At 40.7% G+C, this 21,770-nt stretch overlaps 1 protein-coding gene and 1 pseudogene across 3 annotated transcripts in view; both read left to right on the top strand.

The window, feature by feature from the left end:
- Positions 1–4,808, top strand: part of LOC128048211 (histone-lysine N-methyltransferase SETMAR-like) — a 40,860-nt pseudogene extending 36,052 nt beyond the window's left edge.
- Positions 1–21,770, top strand: part of PPFIBP1 (PPFIA binding protein 1) — a 199,401-nt gene that overhangs the window by 29,049 nt on the left and 148,582 nt on the right. The gene's annotated exons all lie outside the window — the stretch shown is intronic.

Here is a 21,770-nt window from a genome sequence, read left to right as displayed (position 1 = left end):
ACTCAGGGAAGGCAGGCCCTTCCAGTTAACTGAGTAAATCTAGCCCTTTAGAGGAGGTGGTAGGATTCATCCAGATGTAATAGAAAACATTCAGGCTTTGAGTGGGAGCCTGAATGTAGATGTTGGCTCAGGTCCCCTCAACAGTAAGGTTCTATGATTTTTGTAAAATGGCCAGCTCCTGGTTCTTTTCCAAAATTATTTTATTTGGAGAGCTAGCATGGTGGAAGAAAGGCATGGTGGAAGAAAGGCATCGCTTTCCTGTGGCACTGGTTATGGAAAGTACAACTGCTTGTTTCTGATGAGAGCTGGAAAAGCTCTGGAAATTTCTCTAAACATGACTTTTCTTGTTTTTTAATTTCTGCAGACCCTGTTAAGACTATATGTTCCTTATTCCTTTCTTTGGTTTTATGTTTCACTTGAATGGGCTAAATAATAGTGATTGTTACATGCAAAAAAATGTTGCTACCGGTTTGTTTGTTTGTTTTCCTTCCTGATGTGAAAGCTAAGCCTTGTTTTCCTCTTTTTGGCAGAAAATTGTGCTTTTCTTTAGAGGAAATCATAAATCAGGGTTGAAGGCAAAAAAAAATTTAAACCCAACTTTCCCCCTTTCTCTAAGGAGTGACAGTCACTTGGCTATGATACAGCAGTACAAAACAGAATTAAAGCATTAAAGCCTTTTACCTATTACCAAGCTTGTATTTTCATTGGCTTAAATCCTTTTAAGGAATATTGTTTCGGGGGAAAAAAGCCCCTTTTTTATGTTAATGGTCTTTTATCAAATATATTTACTTTTTTAAGCATGCTGGATACCATTTTACATAATATTATGAATAAGTTAAATCATGGTCTTATGGTTGAAAGAGGCTATGCATTGGAAAGAAACTCCAGTTATTCATTTGTCAATGTTATTCTTTCATTCACTGTTTAAAACTTAAATTGTGAGACAAGTTGAATTATGAGAAGTGAATACAGAATATTTTGAAATTAAGAACTATCCTACTCAAATAAAACTACTTCCTGAGTACATCTGTTGCTTTTGGAGTATATTTTGGTATAATAACATACCAGTTTTGAGTCATCTTGTTGTGGTTGATATGCTGGTTCCAAGATCTGCTTGGAGAAATTGAAAGTTTGATGCAGGTTTTGGTTTTCTACATGCCTAAATGTAAGAATTCTGACATACAGGTAACTTCACTTTCACTTTTTACTTTCATGCATTGGAGAAGGAAATGGCAACCCACTCCAATGTTCTTGCCTGGAGAATCCCAGGGATGGAGGAGCCTGGTGGGCTGCCGTCTATGGGGTCACACAGAGTCGGACACAACTGAAGCGACTTAGCTGCAGCAGCAGCATGGCCATTAACATTCATTTCTGTATTTAAATGAAAAAGATATTGAAAGAAAGAGACTTAAGTCTTTATGAAGTTTTCCATTCTTTACCAGTGATAACATTATCATAGAATGAAAACCCTGTTTGGGGATATCCTCGCACAGAAGCTATCATAGTAATACCCTTAATTGATAAAAGGCTAGGTGCTGTGGGCTTAGCTTACATTACTAGTTATACAGATTTGTGAAAGCTTTGATTTGAGGTTAAGTTTACAGGAGGTTGGGAAGATCCCCTGGAGAAGGAAATGGCAACCCACTCCAGTATTCTTGCCTGGAGAATCCCATGGATGGAGGAGCCCGGTGGGCTACAGTCCATGGGGTCGCAAAGAGTCGGACATGACTGAGCGACTTCACTTCACTTACAGGAGGTAGGAATGCAAAATGGAATCTCATGTTTATTGTTTCTTTATCCTGAGAATCTGGAATGTTGTCCACAATAGGACTGTTGTCATTTACTGAAGAAACAGGAAATGTCTGTTGTGCTTTGCTGTTGGCAGTCTGGATTTGTCTTGATTCAGAAGAGTTTTCTTCTTGTAGGCTGCTTTCAGGCAAACTCAGCCCTGACATCCACCACTGACCAGGAAGAGGGCACATTGGAAGAATGGCTCGCAGAATTGCTCCTAAATCATCTAACTTCTCACTTGGAATTATTGGAGGCAAATAAATTAATCTACACAGGTCTGCCGTTCTAAGATTATTTTACATTTGCTCAGGCATAATATTTGGAGGAAGGGGGAAAGGGATTAAGAATCTCGAAATTTCAAAGACCTCCCTTTTACGAGTCCCCCTGAGCAACAACAACCAAAAAACCACTTTGAGACAAGGCTTACTGACTTGTCCAGGTGACCTTAGATTTTAATTTCAAAATCTGAAATTGCATTAAGTTATCTCATTTGATAATTCCCTGCTTTGGGCTGCATATATATTTCTTGGGGGGGGAAAAAGAGTCTGCTTTATAATCTCTTAATAGCTTGAGTTATTTTTAAGTTAATAAAGGTAAAAAATTTTCTCCTGCTGAACTTTTTGTATCAAAATAAAGTTTTTAGAAGTAACATCATGGTGATAATACTTACTTTTCCGTAAGAAAAAGGAATAACCAGAAAAAACTGAAATGTGTAGATGTTTATCAAGTACCTAAAAAGTCTGTAGAATGATAGTCCATATCGATGTTTACATGGCTATATTTACCACCTACAAGAGCTCTGTCTTTCCCATATCAGTTTCTATACTCATGCTATTTTTACAGATTGGTCAGTTCATAAAAAATTTCCGACACTGTAGATATACTTTGTCTAAGTGCTAAATACCTCCATAATAGTTTTATATGTGAAATGAGTGATGTAGATTCACTGGGGACAAACCTGAAACTACTAGGATGTGACCTGCTTTCTTATATTTTCATGTATTCAGAGAAGTTATAGATTTCTTATAGATTTCTAAATAGTTTTCTCTAAATTAGTTTGTTTTCTGGTAATTCTGGATGCTAAGAATCACTCAGTTCTTTGAAGTTTTATTTCTTTGTTTCTTGGAGTCATTTTGTTGCTTCAACAAAGCCCCACCATTCTCCATGTGACTTTGAGTAGTTGTCTACACTTCATACAGCAGTAATGAGTGAGTATGTTTGAGTGGAAGTTGGCTCTCAAAATATTTGGGGATAAAATTATTAGGCATTTTATATTTTACAAATGCTTTATTAGCATGTTCACATATGCTGTTTCTCATACTTTTGCCCTTTCCCTAAAGAATTTCCCAATCTTCCCAAGGTTATTTGGTGTTTAGAGCCTGTAATTGATTTTAAATGAAAAGGGCTACTTCCAGAAATAAGATCGTCCACCCAAGAATTGAGAGTGCTTATTTTTTGTTTTATCTTTCTAGAATGGAAGCAGTTCAGAAAAGTAGGAATATGTGTAATTATATAAGATATTTTATATTGTATATCACACACTATCCTATGTGAGTCAATGTTGCTGCTGCTAAGTTGCTTCAGTCGTGTCCGACTCTGTGCAACCCCAGAGGATGGCAGCCCACCAGGCTCCCCAGTCCCTGGGATTCTCCAGGCAAGAACACTGGAGTGGGTTGCTATTTCCTTCTCCAGTGCATGAAAGTGAAAAGTGGAAGTGAAGTTGCTCAGTCGTATCTGACTCCTAGCGACCCCATGAACTACATCCTACCAGGCTCCTCCATCCATGGGATTTTCCAGGCAAGAGTACTGGAGTGGGTTGCCATTGCCTTCTCCGCAAGAAATGTTAGGTTGGTGCAAAAGTAAATGTAGTTTTGAATTGTTGGACTTTGCTATTTGATATTGGAATACATTCTTAAATGTGGTTATGTTATACATCATTTTAATGCACATTTCTTGCTTTATGTTTCTTTTGGTAATGAATTTATTTTAGACTAGAGAAATTCTGATGTTAGACAAAAAGCAAATTCGAGTGATTTTTTTACTAGAGTTCAAATGGGTCGTAAAGCAGCAGAGATAACTCGCAACATCAACGACACATTTGGCCCAGGAACTGCTAGTGAATGTACAGTGCAGTGGTGGGTCAAGGAGTTTTGCAAAGGAGACAAGAGCCTTAAAGATGAGGAGCCTGGTGGCTGACTATTGGAAGTTGACAGTGACCAATGGAGAGCCATCACTGAAGCTGATTTTAAAACTGCAGAGAAGTTGCCTAAGAGCTCAGTGGTGACCGTTCTATGGTCATTCAGCATTTGAAGCTGGTTGGAAAGGTGAAAAATCTCCGTAAGTAGGTGCCTCATGAGCTCACCGAAAATAAAAAAAATAATTGTCATTTCGAAGTGTTGTCTTTTATGCTATGTAACCATGAACCATTTCTTGATTGTGTTGTGACCCGAGATGAAACATGGATTTTATACAACAGCGACAATCAGCAACAACCAGCTCAGTCATTGGATCAAGAAGAAGCTCCAAAGCACTTCCTGAACCCAAACTTGCACTAAAAAAAAAGTCATGTCATTGTTTACTGGTCTGCTGCCTGTCTGATCCACTGTAGGTTTCTGAATCCCAGTGAAACCATTACATCTGAGAAGTATGCTCAGCAAATCAGTGAGATGCACTGAAAACTGCATCTCCAGCAGCTGGCATTGATCAACAGAAAAGACCCAATTCTCCACAATGCCTGACCACATGTCACAGAACCAACACTTCAAAAGTTGAATGAACTGGGCTATGAAGTTTTGCCTTATCCGCAACATTCATCTAACCTCTTGACAACCGACTACCATTTCTTCAAGCATATTGACTTTTTGCAGGGAAAATGCTTCTACAACCAGCAGGAGACAGAAAATGCTTTCCAAGTGTTCATCGAATCCTAAAGCATGGATTTTTACACTACAGGAATAAACAAACTTATTTTTCATTGGCAAAAGTGTGTTGATTGTAATGGTCCCTATTTTGGCTGATAAAGATGTGTTTGAGCCAACCAGTCCATCCTAAAGGAAATCAGTCCTGAATATTCATTGGAAGGACTGATGCTGAAGCTGAAACTCCAGTACTTTTTGGCCACCTGATGCGAAGAACTGACTCATTTGAAAAGACCCTGATGCTGGGAAAGATTGAAGGTGGGAGGAGAAGGGGATGACAGAGGATGAGATGGTTGGATGGCATCACTGACTCAATGGAGGTGAGTTTGAGTACGCTCCGGGAGTTGGTGATGGACAGGGAGGCCTGGCGTGCTGCAGTCCATGGGGTCACAAAGAGACAGACATGACTGAGCAATTGAACTGAACTGAGCCTAGTTATAATGATTTAAAATTCATGATATGAAACTACAATTACTTTTTCATCAACCTAATATCTTACTCATTTCTTGAGGGCATTTGGGGAAAATAGTTTCAGTATATACTGCTCCTCCTGCCTCTCACCTCCACATGAAAACCACCTACACATAAACACAAACATGGTGCTTAAGCTTGAGTACGACTTTTAAATTGTATGTGTGTCTCTTCTCAAAATAATCATAAAGGACCATGTGTAGAGGGCACTGTACTATGTCAACTAAGAAGTTACGTTATTGCCAAGTCTTATTAGCATCACTGGAGGTAACAAGGTTAAAGGTACTTACCTTATCTAAACTTGCCATTAACTTCTTTTGCAGAATATAACTCATAGCCACCATAATGATTTTTTAAGCACCACAAGTATATATGAAAGTCTCATCAGTGCTGAGTAATAGTAATGGCTTTGTATTAGCTTATTATTTTTTTTTTTATCTTTAAAGAAAAAAAAAAAAAACCTTTTCAGCCATAAGATTTTCTCATTCTTCCTGAGGTTAGAGGAATGTGATGGTTCAAGGGGGAAAAAAAGCCAAGCCAGTAACACAGTACCAGAACTCTCTGTTATTTCACAATTGGATCATAGGGATACCTATGGTATTTGAGAACCTAATTATAGTTATACCTCATGGTGTAATTATAAGCTCCTTTCCTTCCAGACATGAAAATTAAATGGTGAAATTTCTGTGCACATACCCAGCACCCATGTGAAACAAACCCTGCTATTTCCCTACATGAAAAATAAATGTAATTGAGCCAAGTTGACATTTAGAGAGGACACACAGACTAGGAGATGGTAAAGTTGTTTATTCCTCCCCCTCAGAAAACAAAACACTATAATTGTCATTTAAACTAGAATGTTGAATGCAACTAGCTGAGACTTTTCTTAATGATAAAGTCTTTGTAATAATGTTCTTCATCTGTGGAGAGAATTTGTGTTGACAGCTAAAAATTACACACGGGAAGCTTGACACATCTGAATGTTTTCAAAATTTGCACCCAGAAATTGATCCTCTTGTAAAATATATTATTGCATTTAATTATTTGAAAATTAAAGCTTTTTCTTTTCTTCTCAACCTGCAGTCAGTAATCCTGCATTTTAAATATAAATTTTAAATGTAAATATGAATTATTGGCTGTCTCAGATCTTGACAGAAAAATAAAGACTAAAGGAATAAAGGATTACAGATTTGCCTGAGAGCTGAGTTTACAAAACCTCAGGAATGAATTAAATGTGAAATAAGTTCATTTGTTTCTGTGGTTTAGATTTGGCCTCCTTTGCCGCAGAGCCTCATGGATTCTCTCAGTTTGGGTTTTGGAAATTAAGTTGAGCTGGACTTGTGTTATCTCTTGGATTGCACTGGTGTTCAGAGGGAGACGCCAGGAGGAAGCCCAGGTTAGGTTGACATATCGCCTGCATCCCACGCACGCTACAGATGACGGGCACATTTTAGCTGTTCCATACATAAAACAGACCTGGCTGAATCTGTGCTGGGCGGTGATACTAACAGATATAGGGCCCCAGGGACTCTTACTGTGTACTCAGTACTGTGCGAGTGCTTTCCTTCCATCAGAACAGCCAGAAGAGGTGGGTATTATTACTTAAAATTTAAGCTAAGTGGACTAAGGTTTAATGCACATTGGGTAAATCGAATGGACTCGAAGTGAGGAAACCAAATTCAGCTCTCTTGATCCAGAACACGGGAGCCTAACCACTGTCCCCAAAGCGGTGCTGATTGTTCACTTCTGTGCACTTGAAAACTAACTTGACAGTCTACATACCAAACCTTTTCTTTTGAATAATAAGTAAAACGGGAAAACAAAAGTTCCTAAGTTATCATCCCATTATGAAGAGGTAATTATTTCTAGATTGAGGCATCCCTGGTGGCTCAGAAGGTAAAGAAAAAATCTACCTGTAATACAGAAGACCTGGGTTTGATTACTGGGTCAGCAAGATTCCCTGGAGAGGGAATGGCTACCCACTCCAGTATTCTTGTCTAGGAAATCCTATGGACAGGGGAACCTGGTGAGCTATATTATATAGTCCATGGTGTCACAAAGAGTAGGATATGACTGAGTGACTAACACTTTCACACTTAGTATTTTTGAGTTTCAGCTCTTTTTAAATGCCATTTATATATTTTATTTATTTGGCTGTACCAAGTCTTAGTTGTGGCATCCTGGATCTTTAGTTTCAGCATGCAACCTCTTAGTTGCTACATGTGGGATCTAGTTCCCTGATCAGGGATTGAACCTGGGTCTCCTGCATTGGGAACACGGAGTCTTGCCACTGAACCACCAGGGGAGTCCCTTCAGTTCTTTATTTATGGATAAACTATATCTTTTTTCTTGTATGCAGAATCCTCTGATGCCTTCTCATTTCCAAAGTCTTTAAAATGCCACAGAAGTCCTGGCCTTCTCTGACCTCTGCCCCTTCTCCTTCCCTCCTGGTTTACTTGGTTGCAGCCACAATTGCATCCTCTCTGCTTCTTTAGTTTTTCTGCCCCAGGACACTTGGACTTGCTGTTCCCTCAGCTTACTCTGCAGGCTTACCCCCAGAGAACCACATGGCTCACTCATTTCCTTCAGAGCTGTGTTCTGATGTCACCATATCAGAGTCACCTTCCCTGACCAGCTCACACAGAATAACAGCCCTCCTCTGTGAGTTCCTTGTTTCCTTACGCTGCTTTTTTCTCTCCATGGTATTACCACTGTCTCTTATATTTTCACTTGTTTATTTGTATATTTGCTGTTTCTAGGCAGGGACTTTGTTTTGTTTATTGCTATATCCATAGCAACTAGACACATGTTTCGCACACAAGTGATTCAATATTTATTGAATAAGATAAATGGAAAGGGTGTGACTGTGCTCACATGCATGTGCATACATGTATGTGCACAGTCTTATACATGGTGTTTTGTAGCCTCCTTAGTATGTTAGGGCTAGTATTCCATTGTATGACTATTTTGTAATTTTCAAAATTATTAGGACTGTTGGTAATATAAATGTCTTCCACATCCTCTGGGTAAAAATTACTCAAGTTTCTTTGGACTTATATGATTTGTTAACCTCAGTTTGTCCTTCAGATAGTAGTTGGCTTTGATTTTATTTTTTCCTTCACTTTTAATTCACAGAACTGATTAGTTGCTAACTCCTATTTGATTTCCTCCCTCTCCATTTTAAACATCACTATTCCTTATTCTCATTACTATTAAATTAGCCATTCTTTTGTTGAAGTCATAATTGTGCCATGTTTTCAGAAATATTAGAGGAAATGGGCTCTTTAGATGCTAGCACTGGGCTTAATTCCGATTTGTCTAACTTGCAGTGCTCACTGAGGCATCAGTTCAGTTCAGTCGCTCAGTCGTGTCCGACTCTTTGCGACCCCATGAACCGCACCATGCCAGGCCTCCTTGTCTGTCACCAACTCCCGGAGTCACCCAAACCCATGTCCATTGAGTCGATGATGCCATCCAACCATCTCATCCTCTGTCGTCCCCTTCTCCTTCTGCCCTCAATCTTTTCTAGCATCAGAGTCTTTTCAAATGAGTCAGCTTTTCGCATCAGGTGGCCAAAGTATTGGAGTTTCAGTATTTCTCAACATCAGTCCTACCAATGAACACCCAGGACTGATCTACTTTAGCATGGACTGGTTGGATCTCCTTGCAGTCCAAGGGACCCTCAAGAGTCTTCTCCAACACCACAGTTCAAAAGCATCAATTCTTCGGTGCTCAGCTTTCTTTATAGTCCAACTCTCACATCCATACCTGACCACTGGAGAAACCATAGCCTTGGCTAGACAGACCTTTGTTGACAAAGTAATGTCTCTGCTTTTTAATATGCTGTCTAAGTTGGTCATAACTTTCCTTCCAAGGAGTAGGCGTCTTTTAAATTCATGGCTGCAATCACCATCTGCAGTGATTTTAGAGCCCCCCAAAATAAAGTCAGCCACTGTTTCCACTGTTTCCCCATCTATTTCCCATGAAGTGATGGGACCAGATGCCAAGATCTTAGTTTTCTGAATGTTGAGCTTTAAGCCAACTTTTTCACTCTCTTCTTTCACTTTCATCAAGAGGCTCTTTAGTTCTTCTTCACTTTCTGTCATAAGGGTGGTGTCATCTGCATATCTCAGGTTATTGATATTTCTGTTGGCAGTCTTGATTCTGGCTTGCATAGTTTTGTTGATTATGAAGATGGTTATGATAATAATTTAGTAGAGTTATTTTCTGGTTTAATTGAAATAACTCAAGAGCAGTGCCAGTTTATTATTATACACTGATAAATCCAGGTAGATTGGATTACTTGTGTCATCATCTTTTTTTAACCTCAGAATATAAATGAGTATGGTAGGCATAATCCTAAAGGTGTCCTCCCAGGATTTCTGTCGTTTGGTTGTTCAGTCAGCACTAATCCAAGTACAGTTGTGAAGGAATAGCATGCTGTAAGGTAGGGAGAGAAGCCTCAATTGTCTAGGTGGCGGAATTCAGCATTAAATAATTTTTTTGTTGAAGTATATTTATTTTACAATGTTGTGTTAGTTTCAGGTGTATAGCAAAGTGATGCAGTTATACATATGTTAATATATATTCTTCTTCAGATTCTTTTCTGTAATAGGTTATTATATTGAATGTAGTTACCTCTGCTATTTCTTTTTGTAAAGACGTTCTTTTGTTTCATTTTTTAAAGATTCCACTTACAAGTGCTATTACATGATAGTTTATCTTTCTCTGACTTACTTCACTTAGTGTGGTAATCTCTAGGTCCATACATGTTGCAAATAACATTATTTCATTCTTTTTTATGGCTCAATAGTATTCCGTTTGTATATGTCCCATGTCTTCTTTATCCATCATCTGTCAGTGGACATTTATGTTGCTTCCATGTCTTGACTTGTAACTAGTGCAGCTGTGAACATGGGGTGTATGTATCTTTTTGAATTAGAGTTTTTGTCTTTTCTGAAGATATACTCAGGAGTGGGATTGCTGGATCATATGATAGCTCTGTTTTTAGTTTTTTATGAAATCTTCATACTGTTCTACATAGTAGTTACAGCAGTTTACATTCCAGGTGGGCAAACTTTAAGTAATTACTGAAGCCTTTAAAAACAGAAGACTCAGAGAGATGGGAGAAGGCAATGGCACCCCACTCCAGTACTGTTGCCTGGAAAATCCTATGGACGGGGGAGCCTGGTAGGCTGCAGTCCATGGGGTCGCTAAGAGTCTGATACAACTGAGCGACCTCACTTTTACTTTTCACTTTCATGCATTGGAGAAGGAAATGGCAACCCACTCCAGTGTTCTTGCCTGGAGAATCCCAGGGACAGGGAAGCCTGGTGGGCTGCCGTCTATGGGGTCGCACAGAGTCAGACACGACTGAAGTGACTTAGCAGCAGCGGCAGAGAGATGGGGCAGAAGGAAGGAGGCAGGAGGAGAGGCGAGGCAGGAAGGCAGCAAAGAGGGACCTGACCCGCCATTGCTGACTTTGTATGAGGCACCGAGCCAAGTGGTCTCTAGAAGTTGAGAACAATCCCTGGCCCATAGCCAGGAAGGAAATGGGGATCTCACTCCTACAACCACAGAATGAATTCTACCCACACTCTGAATGAGCTCATCCACAGAGATTCCAGAGAGGAGCACAGCCTTGCCGCTATCATGATTCTGCCTGTGAACCCTGGGGTAGACCCCCAGCTGAGCCACGCTGTGCCCTGACTTCTGATCCACAGAAACTGTGAGATGACAGATAGGTGGTGTTTCAGGCTGAATTTGTGGTCATTTGCTGTGGCAGCAGTAGAAAACGAGCATTGTGAGTTTGAGAAATAAGGCCAGTATTGGAAGGAGGTTTGGCCACTGCTGCAATAATCTTTAGCTGTAGCATTTCTGAATGAACATTGCCTCAGCGTTTTCTCCTTCGAGAGGTTTATCTGCTGGAAAGCCTGGGAAACTTCATGGAATCAGTGAGTGCATCTTTTCCTCATGATCAATGCTGAAGATAGAAGGACACGCCACGCGTTCTAATCATCTGTCCTTTTTTTGTCAGCTTTTTCATCGTGTTACTTTCTCATGACCAGTGTACTGTGTGTTCTTGGATTAAAGTTTAAATTCTACAGTTGATGCCCACCTCTTCAGAAAGAAAGTTTTGGCTTCTGGCTGAAATTTAGAAAATGGACCTTGGGATTATTCCTGGAGATCATCTGAAATCCCTAGATTTTGCAATCCCTTTATTTACTTAGCTCTTCTTTTTTCCATGTCCATTACCTTTCTTTGTCCACCCTCAATATTTTCAGTCACTTTTTGAAAGTTATTGAGTTTGAGTCTATAAGAAGAGAAAAGAACTTGCATTTTGTGGATGACTGGGCCCTTCTGACTTCGCTCCGCAGCTTTGGGACTCTGTGTCTGGCAGCCCTTAGAATGCGTGATTCTTATTCATCCTTCAATATAATCATGTGTTAGTTCATGCCTGGGCCTTAGGGGCAGCTCTTGGCAGTTAAATCCTTACGTGTCATATCTTAGTCTTTTTAATAACATGCATGCAAAAATATTTTTACAGATGATTATTTTCATCCATGTAATACTGATTTCTGTCAGCTTTATTTTTTTACCTTAATTCTTAAAACTCTTAAGTTACAAAAGTATTATGCGCTCATTGTAATGCAAATAATATCATAGTATTAAAAAACTGAAACCGTTCCCTATTCTTTTTTTCCACTCTTTTCCCCTTCCAAATCCTCTGTAATTAACACTATTAAAGATTGTTTGAATATCCTCCTAGACATAAGCAACATTCATACACACAGATAATGCAAATCCAGAATTTTTTATTAACTTACAGAAACACTGTCATACTGTTGGCTTTCTTGGAAGCTCCCTTTTTTCCTTCTCCAATGTGTCATGAAACATCTTTCCATGTTTATATACAGTTGACTGTTGAACAACATGGGTTTGAACTGCACAGGTCCACTTACACAGGAACCACAGGAACTTTTTTCACTAAATATGTACCACACTGTTTACCTGATCCCCTGTTGACAGAATCCTTGGATGCAGAGCCACAGATCCCAAGGGCTGAATGTGAGTTATATGCAGATTTTTAAATGTGCAGGGAATTGGTGCCCCTAACCTTCCCACCTCCATGTTGCTCAAGAGTCAACTGTATATAGAGCTCTCTCAGGTCTGATAATGACTGTACAGTGTCCTATTGGAGAAGGAAATGGCAACCCACTCCAGTATTCCTCCCTGGTGAATCCTAGGGACAGGGGAGCCTTGTGGGCTACAGAATGTGGGGTTGCAGAGTGAGACATAATTGAGTGTGCACATGCGTGTGTGCACGTGCACACACGCAGTGTTCTATTGGGTGTGTGTGTGTGTGTGTGTGTGTGTGTGAGTGAGTCGCTCAGTCATGTCCAACTCTTTGTGACCCCATGGACTGTAGCCCACCAGGCTCCTCTGTCCATGGGATTCTTCAGCTATTGGACGTATATGCTGTATTTTTTATATTTATGTGGTTTCTAATTATTCATTACCTCTGAAGTGTTGCCATGGGCATTTAGATACCTAGGTCATTTTTTTTGTAGTGTCTTATGGTTGGAGTTGAAAGCTAGTAAGGTATGTGTATTTAAAGTGTTGATAGATACTGCTAAGCTTTCTTTCAATAAGGTCTATTGATTTATACTCCTACCCGTGATTTAGTAGACTCTTTGAAGGACACCTAAGAAACTTGGTAGTAGTAGCTTTTAAGAGGAGGAACTGGTGTCTAGGGTATAGGAGAGGGATGAAAACTTAATTTTTTAAAAAAAGTCTTCTTTATTGTTGTCTGCGTTGGGGCTTAGTTGCAGCACACAGGCTTAGTTGCTCCACAGCGTGTGGCCTTTTAGTTCACCAACCAGGAACTGAACTCACGTCCTCTATACTGGAAGGTAGATTCTTAACCATTGGTCACCAGGGAAGTCCTGAGACTTAATTTTTAGAACAGGTTCTTTCGTACCTTTAAATGTTGTGCTTTGGGCATGCATTATTTCTTCAAAGAAAAACAGCAGTGGCCACACTGTTGCATTTCCTCCGGTCCCACAACTTGCAGGTATTCTGCCTCACCAGTCTCTTTAGTAATATTTGAAATAAAAGATCTCATTTAAATGTACATTTCTTTGATGATTAGAAAGGTTGATTTAGTTTCATTTTACTGAATTTTAATTAAAATTGTTTTAAGTAAGGAATACATTCTCACCATAAGAGCAAATAACCCAAACATTGAAGATAAAGCCTTAATCGCCCATCCCTGCCCCTTCGTGGTGCTGCCATGCTTGCTGTTCCCAGCAGAGCTGCTAGGCTGCCAGTTGGGGTGTAACTTTGTAGGATTAGTCTCTGCATTTAATATGTCATTTTGTTTTGTGTGTGTTTCTGTTCAACATAAAGGTACTTAGGGAATATGTAGACTCCGCAGACTGAGGCACCAGGCCAGCAGGTGTGAGCACTGACTGGGTCCCTTCCCTCTATACGTGCATGTGCTGTGGGGGACACCAAGAACTTACTGAACTTCAAACTTTTGATCTTCTTTCTTCTCGAAAACTTGAGATAATGTATACAGTCCTCTGCATATAAGAACAAAGAATGAGTGTATTTTTATCTCCAAAATCATATTTGAAAGGAAGTCAAGTGTGTAGTTGAAAAGCAATTGACATTCACATGGCTCATTTCACAAAAATATAATTCTTTGAACTTAATTTATCATTGGTTAGCAAGCTTGGTTATATTTTCACTTTTTCTAGGAGTTGAATAGCAGGGAGAAGATGTACTAATAAATTTTTGCAGAACTAACTTTTCCCTTTTGTACTAATCATACTAGTTGTTACTTTCCTCCCAAAGTCTCCCATTTCTTCCACTTAACCTTTGATGTGTGGTCTGTCCTCTAATATTTTTATACAGATGATAACTTTCAAGTTCCTGCCAGAAGAGTTCCAGGAAGACTCTTTTTATCTTGCCTTCCAGGTCTCCTCCATCCCCCCTCCCTCCTCCTAATCCACTCTTTGTTCCCCCAATGTGTCCTCTGCACTCTCCCAGGACACCAACCCCTTTGGACTCTCCATCAAGGGCAGGTCTTCTCACTGAGGTCCCCCCATCACCCCAGGACCCTTTGTCCTCCTGTCCTCTGCCACAGCTGTCCTGAGGTCTCTGCTTTCAGGCTGTAGGGCACTGCCAGGCAACATGATGAATCCCTGCTCTCTTTAGCGGACCAACAGACAACAACTCTTTGGTTATTCATCTCCTGTTTGACTTCCTAACCCATTTCCTTCGATGACTATTACAATGGCTTTTCACAGTTTTCAAGTCTCAGTCTAGCGTCCTCACTCTCTAAGGATGACATCATCTCCTTTTTTTAATTGAAAGGATGTAGGTCAGGGATCACAGACTCAACTGCCCAGAGAGGCCTTCTGAATTACTAAAATGAAAGAGGAGATGGGCAGGTGACAGCCACATTAGTTGTCCTGTGGAAGCCTGACCTGGTGTTGCCAATCTTTCTCTTTTTTCTAGAAAAGTCAAGAGTCTGGTTTTCTAGGTGAAATCTCTACAATTTAAGTCATAGTTTTTTGAAACTCTTTGGAGGATGACAAAGCACATCTGACAGCTGGTCATCTTTACTTTCAAGCTTCATTTCCTTTCTCTGCCTTAACATATTTCTGTCTTTTCATTTGCCTCTTTTTTTTTTTTTTGTCTCCAGGGTCACTTGTTTTCTTTCTTGAGTATTCAGTTGTTTCCTCACCATCACCTTTTTTTTCTTTTCAAAAAATAAAAGCTTTTTGTATTATATTAGAATATAGCTGATTAACAGTGTTGTGATAGTTTCAGGTGGACATCCAGAGGGACTCAGCCATATATATACATGTATCCATTCTCCCCCGAGCTCCCCTCCCATCCAGGCTGGCACATAACACTGAGCAGAATTCCATGTGCTATACAGTCTGTCTTTGTTGGTTATCTATTTTAAAGATAGCCGTGTGCACATGATCATCCCCAACTCCCTGACTATCCCTTCCCCCCATCCTTCCCCCTGGCAGCCGTAAGTTCATTCTCCAGGTCTGAGTCTGTTTTTGTTTTGTCTGTACATTTGTGTCATTTCTTTTTTGATTCCACGTATAACTCCATATCACCTCTGATCTGCATAAGGACCTTCAGAAGGTCCCCATTCCGGAAGAACAAATAATTCTTCAATGTTCTTGTCCATATCTCATCTTTTCTTTCTTCTTTTGGAGTTTGTTGAATAAGTGGTAACATTCATCGCTTTTACCTCCTCACTCACTCCTTTACCCTCTCCCATCTGTCTGTTGTCTTCACGACTCCTCTGAAGCTCTTTCATTCTTTGAATTCAACCATCTGTAGTAACCTGAATATTCTTCTCTAAACAATACTTCTTCATCTGTTTTCACTAGCCCGCCTTACATATTGCCTCTCTGAGGTTTTCTCACTGGCCCACTCTCGACACTTCTCCTGTTGGTTCTGGTAGCCCACAGTTTGTAATATGCCAGTCCATCAGATTCAACACATTCCAATAGGATTTATTATATCACTTCTCTCCCACCCCCAGCTCTTTGAACTGATTTCTATCAGTATTAATGGCACCGCTATTTTCACTAGACATTTAGGTTCAAAACTTTGCTGCTATGTTTGAGTTCTCCTCCATCTCTTCTCTCATGTTATGTTAATATTTTCTCCATACATAATATAACTGATATTTGTGTCTTCTTTTCTTTTACTTGACTAAATTAGGATAGAGGTGGTCTTCTCCTGCCTTGGCACATCCATGTTAATTTATATAAAATGAAACTCTGACCATGCCACTCACTGGCTGAGGAAACCTCTGTTTTTTGCCAAATCTAGTCCAGTCTTTTGACTACCACTTGTCAAAGGCTTTTAGAATCTAGCCACCTCTCTCACTGCCCTTTTACTCCATCCAATCGGAACACTGCCATTCTCTGACCCCCACCAGGCTCTTGTTTTCTCTGAAATTCTGTCTCTTTGTTTCTTCTACTCCTTTCTGTGGTCTATTAAACTTCTACACATTGTGTAAACTTTCATCCTACCCATCATCTCTTTTTTAAAAAGTGCCCCCCATAACTACCGTTAACTCTGAGTTACTTGCCCCACCTAATTTTTTTCCCAACCATTTTATCTGCCCCTCTCATGTTATATTACATTATGGATAATTAGTATACCTCTCTTCCCTCCTGTTCCTGCTGCTAAGTCAGTGCAGTTGTGTCCGACTCTTAGCGACCCCAGGGACTGCAGCCTACTGCTCCTCCATCCATGGGATTTTCCAGGCAACAATGGAGTGGGGTGCCATTGCCTTCTCCGCATCCCTCCTGATGGATTATAAACTTCTTTTAAAGACTGTGCTTTTAAGGTTTTACTCCCTGCAGCACATATCCCAGTGGTAGGTACTGAATATATATTTTAAATGAGAACTTTGGGGTTATTACTAATTAAAACATAGACCATTGAATGCCCCCCATCCCACTGAAATTTGGCAAATAATTTGTGAAGTGTCTGTGCTAAATAAGCATCATGCTTGACACATGATAGGCTCTTTGTGAAAGTAAACAGAAGTTGCTGCGCCTCACTTGAATGCTTCCTAGACGGGCAAGTAGATTAGTTCTGTGGTTGTTCAAGGAGAGCTGATTCTGCCTACTGTTTGCAAAATATGGAAGATACTTTATCACACAGCAGGGGTAGTTTTTGTTCAGAAGTGCTGTTTAAACAGAAATTGGCAAGAACTCAACGATTTAGAGTAGTCACTTAGTTGGAGAAGAAAAGAGGGGACACTTTAAGGTTGAGCTTTAATTTTGAGGAGGAGACTTTCACTTTAATTAGAGGTAATCATGATTTAAAAAGGATAATAATGACAGCTTTGTTTGTTTGTTTGAGAGCTTACTGTGTGCTGGCTTCTTTTTCTCAATGAACTCAGAGAATCTCCCATAGTAGTTGTGAAGTTGTGCATGCATGCATGCTCAGTCGTTTTTGACTCTTTAGTGACCCCGTGGCCTGCAGCCCACTAGCCTCCTCTGTCCATGGGATTTTTCCAGGCAAGGATACTGGAGTGCTTTGCCATTTCCTCCTCCAGGGGATCTTTCCCTCCCAGGGATCAAACCCGCATGTCCCACCTTGGCAGGCAGATTCTTTACTACTGAGCCACCTGGGAAGCCCAGTTGTAAGGCATTATCTCCATTTCACAGATAGGACCCTGAAGCACAGAGAAGTAAGCTGGTTAAAGGCCACACAGCTGGAGAGTGGTAGAGCTGGGGTTCAGCCCAACGGCCTGTTCTAGAGCCGTGCAACCCCAGCCCCTGTCCACTTCATGCTGGTTTTCTTCATTGTACCATGTGATACCTGTATCTACCTAATTATCAACAAAGGGCAGGAAAAAATTAACCAACTTGAATATTTAAAGTGAACCGGATCATGTTAAAATTGAACTTGGGAATGCAACGAGACTGTGGGACACTCTACAGGAAAAATAACCCAGTTTCTTCAATAAATAACTTGTCAGGAGAAAGAACAGAGATGAAGGAGGAAACCTATAGATTAAAAATTCTTAGGAAAGCTTCATAGGAAATGTCTGTATGCACCTTCCCTCAATTTTGTTACAAAACTTACAATGGCTCTTAAAAAGTAGTCTTTAAAAAAATGAGCGCCTCCCCAAATTCTTAACAAACCTATCAACCAACCACCATGGTGGACTCTGAGGCGTTCCTAATGCAAACAAAGAAATAGTCTTTTAAAATACAACTTCTTTGAGACAGTTGGAAATATGATTAACTGGAAATGTGGTGGTATTGAAATAGAAATTCCTCTTCCTAACAATAAAAAGTATTGCTAATTTGGGGGGATATGATAATAGTTTTATAGTTATATTATATTTTAGAGATGCAATAGTATCCATGGATGAAATGTTAGAATTTCTGGGATTTGCTTCAAGGTAATATGAAATTATGAGCTTGCAAATGTTCAAGCTGATTTTAGAAAAGGCAGATCAAATTGCCAACATCTGCTGGATCATCGAAAAAGCAAGAGAGTTCCAGAGAAACCATCTGTTTCTGCTTTATTGACTATGCCAAAGCCTTTGACTGTGTGGATCACAATGAACTGTGGAAAATTATTCAAGAGATGGGAATACCAGACCACCTGACCTGCCTCTTGAGAAACCTGTATGCAGGTCAGGAAGCAACAGTTAGAACTGGACATGGAACAACCGACTGGTTTCAAATAGGACATGGAACAACAGACTGGTTTCAAATAGGAAAAGGACTACGTCAAGGCTGTATATTGTCACCCTGCTTATTTAACTTCTATGCAGAGTACATCATGAGAAACGCTGGGCTGCAAGAAGCACAAGCTGGAGTCAAGATTGCAGGGAGAAATCTCAATAACCTCAGATATGCAGATGACACCACCCTTATGGCAGAAAGTGAGGAGGAACTAAAGAGCCTTGATGAAAGTGAAAGAGGAAAGTGAAAAAGTTGGCTTAAAGCTCAACATTCAGAAAACGAAGATCATGGCATCCGGTCCCATCACTTCATGACAAATAGATGGGGAAACAGCAGAAACAGTGTCAGACTTTATTTTTGGGGGCTCCAAAATCACTGCAGATGGTGATTGCAGCCCTGAAATTAAAAGATGCTTACTCCTTGGAAGAAAAGTTATGACCAACCTAGATAGCGTATTGAAAAGCAGAGACATTACTTTGCCAACAGAGGTCCGTCTAGTCAAGGCTATGGTTTTTCCAGTGGTCACGTATGGATGTGAGAGTTGGACTGTGAAGAAAGCTGAGTGCCGAAGAATTGATACTTTTGAACTGTGGTGTTGGAGAAGACTCTTGAGAGTCCCTTGGACTGCAAGGAGATCCAACCAATCCATTCTAAAGGAGATCAGTCCTGGATGTTCTTTGGAAGGAATGATGCTAAAGCTGAAACTCCAGTACTTTGGCCACCTCATGCAAAGAGTTGACTCATTGGAAAAGACTCTGATGCTGGGAGGGATTGAGGGCAGGAGAAGGGGACAACAGAGGATGAGATGGCTGGATGGCATCACCGATTCGATGGACGTGAGTTTGAGGGAACTCCGGGAGTTGGTGATGGACAGGGAGGCCTGGTGTGCTGCGATTCATGGGGTCGCAAAGAGTCGAACACGACTGAGTGACTGAACTGAACTGAATATGGGATTATGGGTGGAAGAGAGTGTAGATAGAATGGGATTGGCTGTGGGTCGTGATTGTTGAAGCTGATAATGGGCCCCTGCACTCATTGGATTAATCTGCTTATATTTTTATATCTTTGAAAATGTCCATAATAAAAGTTGGGGGGGAAGGGAGCAGGTAAATTCAACTTATGGTGCTATTTCTAAGTCCAAGCAGTTGTTTAGCCTTCTTCAGGTTTTATCCTGACTCAGTATTCAGACCAAGTAGAATTAGACACTGATTCAAATCCAAGATAAAGTTTGTATCTCTTGATCATTTTGGAGAAACTCCAAATTTAAAAAAAAAAAATTAAGGGCATTGGAAAAATAGTAAAATTTGCCTTCAATCTGGCTTCTGTTTCTTCTTAAGAGAGGACACTGAACAAAGTCATGGTTGCTTCCAAAAGCCAAAGCCTATCCTCACATCACAAAGGAGAGTTGTTAGGGTCTGATGGGAAAGAGGAATCAGTTACGGCTGGTCAGACAGCTGAGCATATGTAACAACAGTAGGATCAGAAGTTTTTTTTTTTTTTTTTCCTTCATGTTTTCTGGATCTTTGGGCTTCCCTCATAGCTCAGAAGGCAACGGCACCCCACTCCAGTACTCTTGCCTGGAAAATCCCATGGACGGAGGAGCCTGGTGGGCTGCAGTCTGCGGGGTCGCTAAGAGTCGAACACGACTGAGCGACTTCACTTTCATGCATTGGAGAAGGAAATGGCAACCCACTGCAGTGTTCTTGCCTGGAGAATCCCAGGGACAGGGAGCCTGGTGGGCTGCCGTCTATGGGGTCGCACAGAGTCGGACAGGACTGAAGCGACTTAGCAGCAGCAGCAGCAGCAGGAACAACAGCAGCAGCATAGCTCAGTTGGTAAAGAATCCGCCTGCAGTGCAGGAGACCCTGGTTCTATTCCTGGATCGGGACGATCCACTGGAGAAGGTATAGGCTATCTACTATAGTATTCTTGGGCTTCCCTTGTGGCTCAGCTGGTAAAGAATCTGCCTGCAATGTGGGAGACCTGGGTTCGATCCCTGGGTTGGGAAGATCCCCTGGAGAAGGGAAAGGCTACCCACTGCAGTATTCTGGCCTGCAGAATTCCATGGACTTTACAGTCCATGGGGTCACAAAGAGTGAAACACCACTGAGTGACTTTCACTTTCTGGGTCTTGGGCAAGTTTCATTCTTTCTCTCAGAAAGCATTTCTATATTTTTTATTGCTGACTGTTAAAAATCAAGGTTTTTAAGGAAAATGTTCTTTTTCTAATAATGACATATTGCTCAAAGTGGTTTCTGACAGCTTGATTCGATTGTGAATTATGCTTCCTCACTCATTTCTGTAGAATATCAAGCTGCCAGCATCCTGCCTTTCTTTACTGAGCTCCTCTGGTTCAGCTTTCTAAAGATGTTTAGGGTGAGTAGCGGTGGCTGAGAGGCCTTAGTTCGCTCTGGAAGCAGGTGTGATGCCAGGATGTTCTCTGCTCACTGATGGTGTGTGAGTGTGCTGGGTCAGACAGCCACACAGCCTTTTCCCAGCAGCCTTCGGCATCCTTTGGTTCCTGGCCTCTCATTCTCATGCCTCCCTCTCCAGGACCCCTTCCTTCTCCCAGGCCCTTCCTTCCTTCCTATGGTCTTTTTTTAAAGTTTTTATTGGAGTATAGTTGCTTTACAGTGTTGTGTTTCTGTTGTACAGCAAAGTAAATCAGCACATATGGTGGTGGTGGTTTAGGTGCTATGTCATGTCCGACTCTTTGAGACCTCGTGGACCGTGGCCTGCCAGACTCCTCTGTCCATGGGATTATCTCAGGCAAGAATACTCGAGTCGGTTGCCATGGCCTCTTCCAGGGGATCTTCTTAACCCAGGAATCAAACTCAGGTCTCCTGCTTGGAGGCGGATTCTTTACCAACTAACCCATACCCCCTCTTTTTTGAATTTCCTTCCCATTTAATCCTCACAGAGTACTGAGTAGGGTTCCCTGAGCTATGAAGTTGATTCTCTTTAGTTATCTATTTTATGCATAGTATTAATAGTGTATATATGTTAATCCCAATCTTCCAATTAATGTCCCTCCTTTCCACCTTGGTATCCATACATATTGTTCTCTACTGTCCGTGTTTATATTTTTGTTTGCAAATAAAATTCTTCAGTGGCTTTGTTATTGCAAGTGGTTTTTTCAGCCCTGGCACCCTTTTGTCTTTAGGTATTCTCCCTGGCACTTCGCAAAAGCCATCTTGTCAGTGACCACTTTCAAACTGATGGAGCCCAACCACAAATGAACCCAGGCTTCTTTCTTGAACTCCACACCTGTTCTCCCAACTCCATTGTATGTATTTACCCTGTGGCTCGATGGGCCTTGCAGTTGCAGTATGATCAA

The sequence above is a fragment of the Budorcas taxicolor genome, chromosome 5 (genome assembly GCF_023091745.1).
Source record: "Budorcas taxicolor isolate Tak-1 chromosome 5, Takin1.1, whole genome shotgun sequence".
Lineage (NCBI taxonomy): Eukaryota > Metazoa > Chordata > Mammalia > Artiodactyla > Bovidae > Budorcas > Budorcas taxicolor.
The sequence above is the reverse complement of the archived record's forward strand: the minus strand, read 5'-3'. Positions and strand labels throughout refer to the sequence as shown.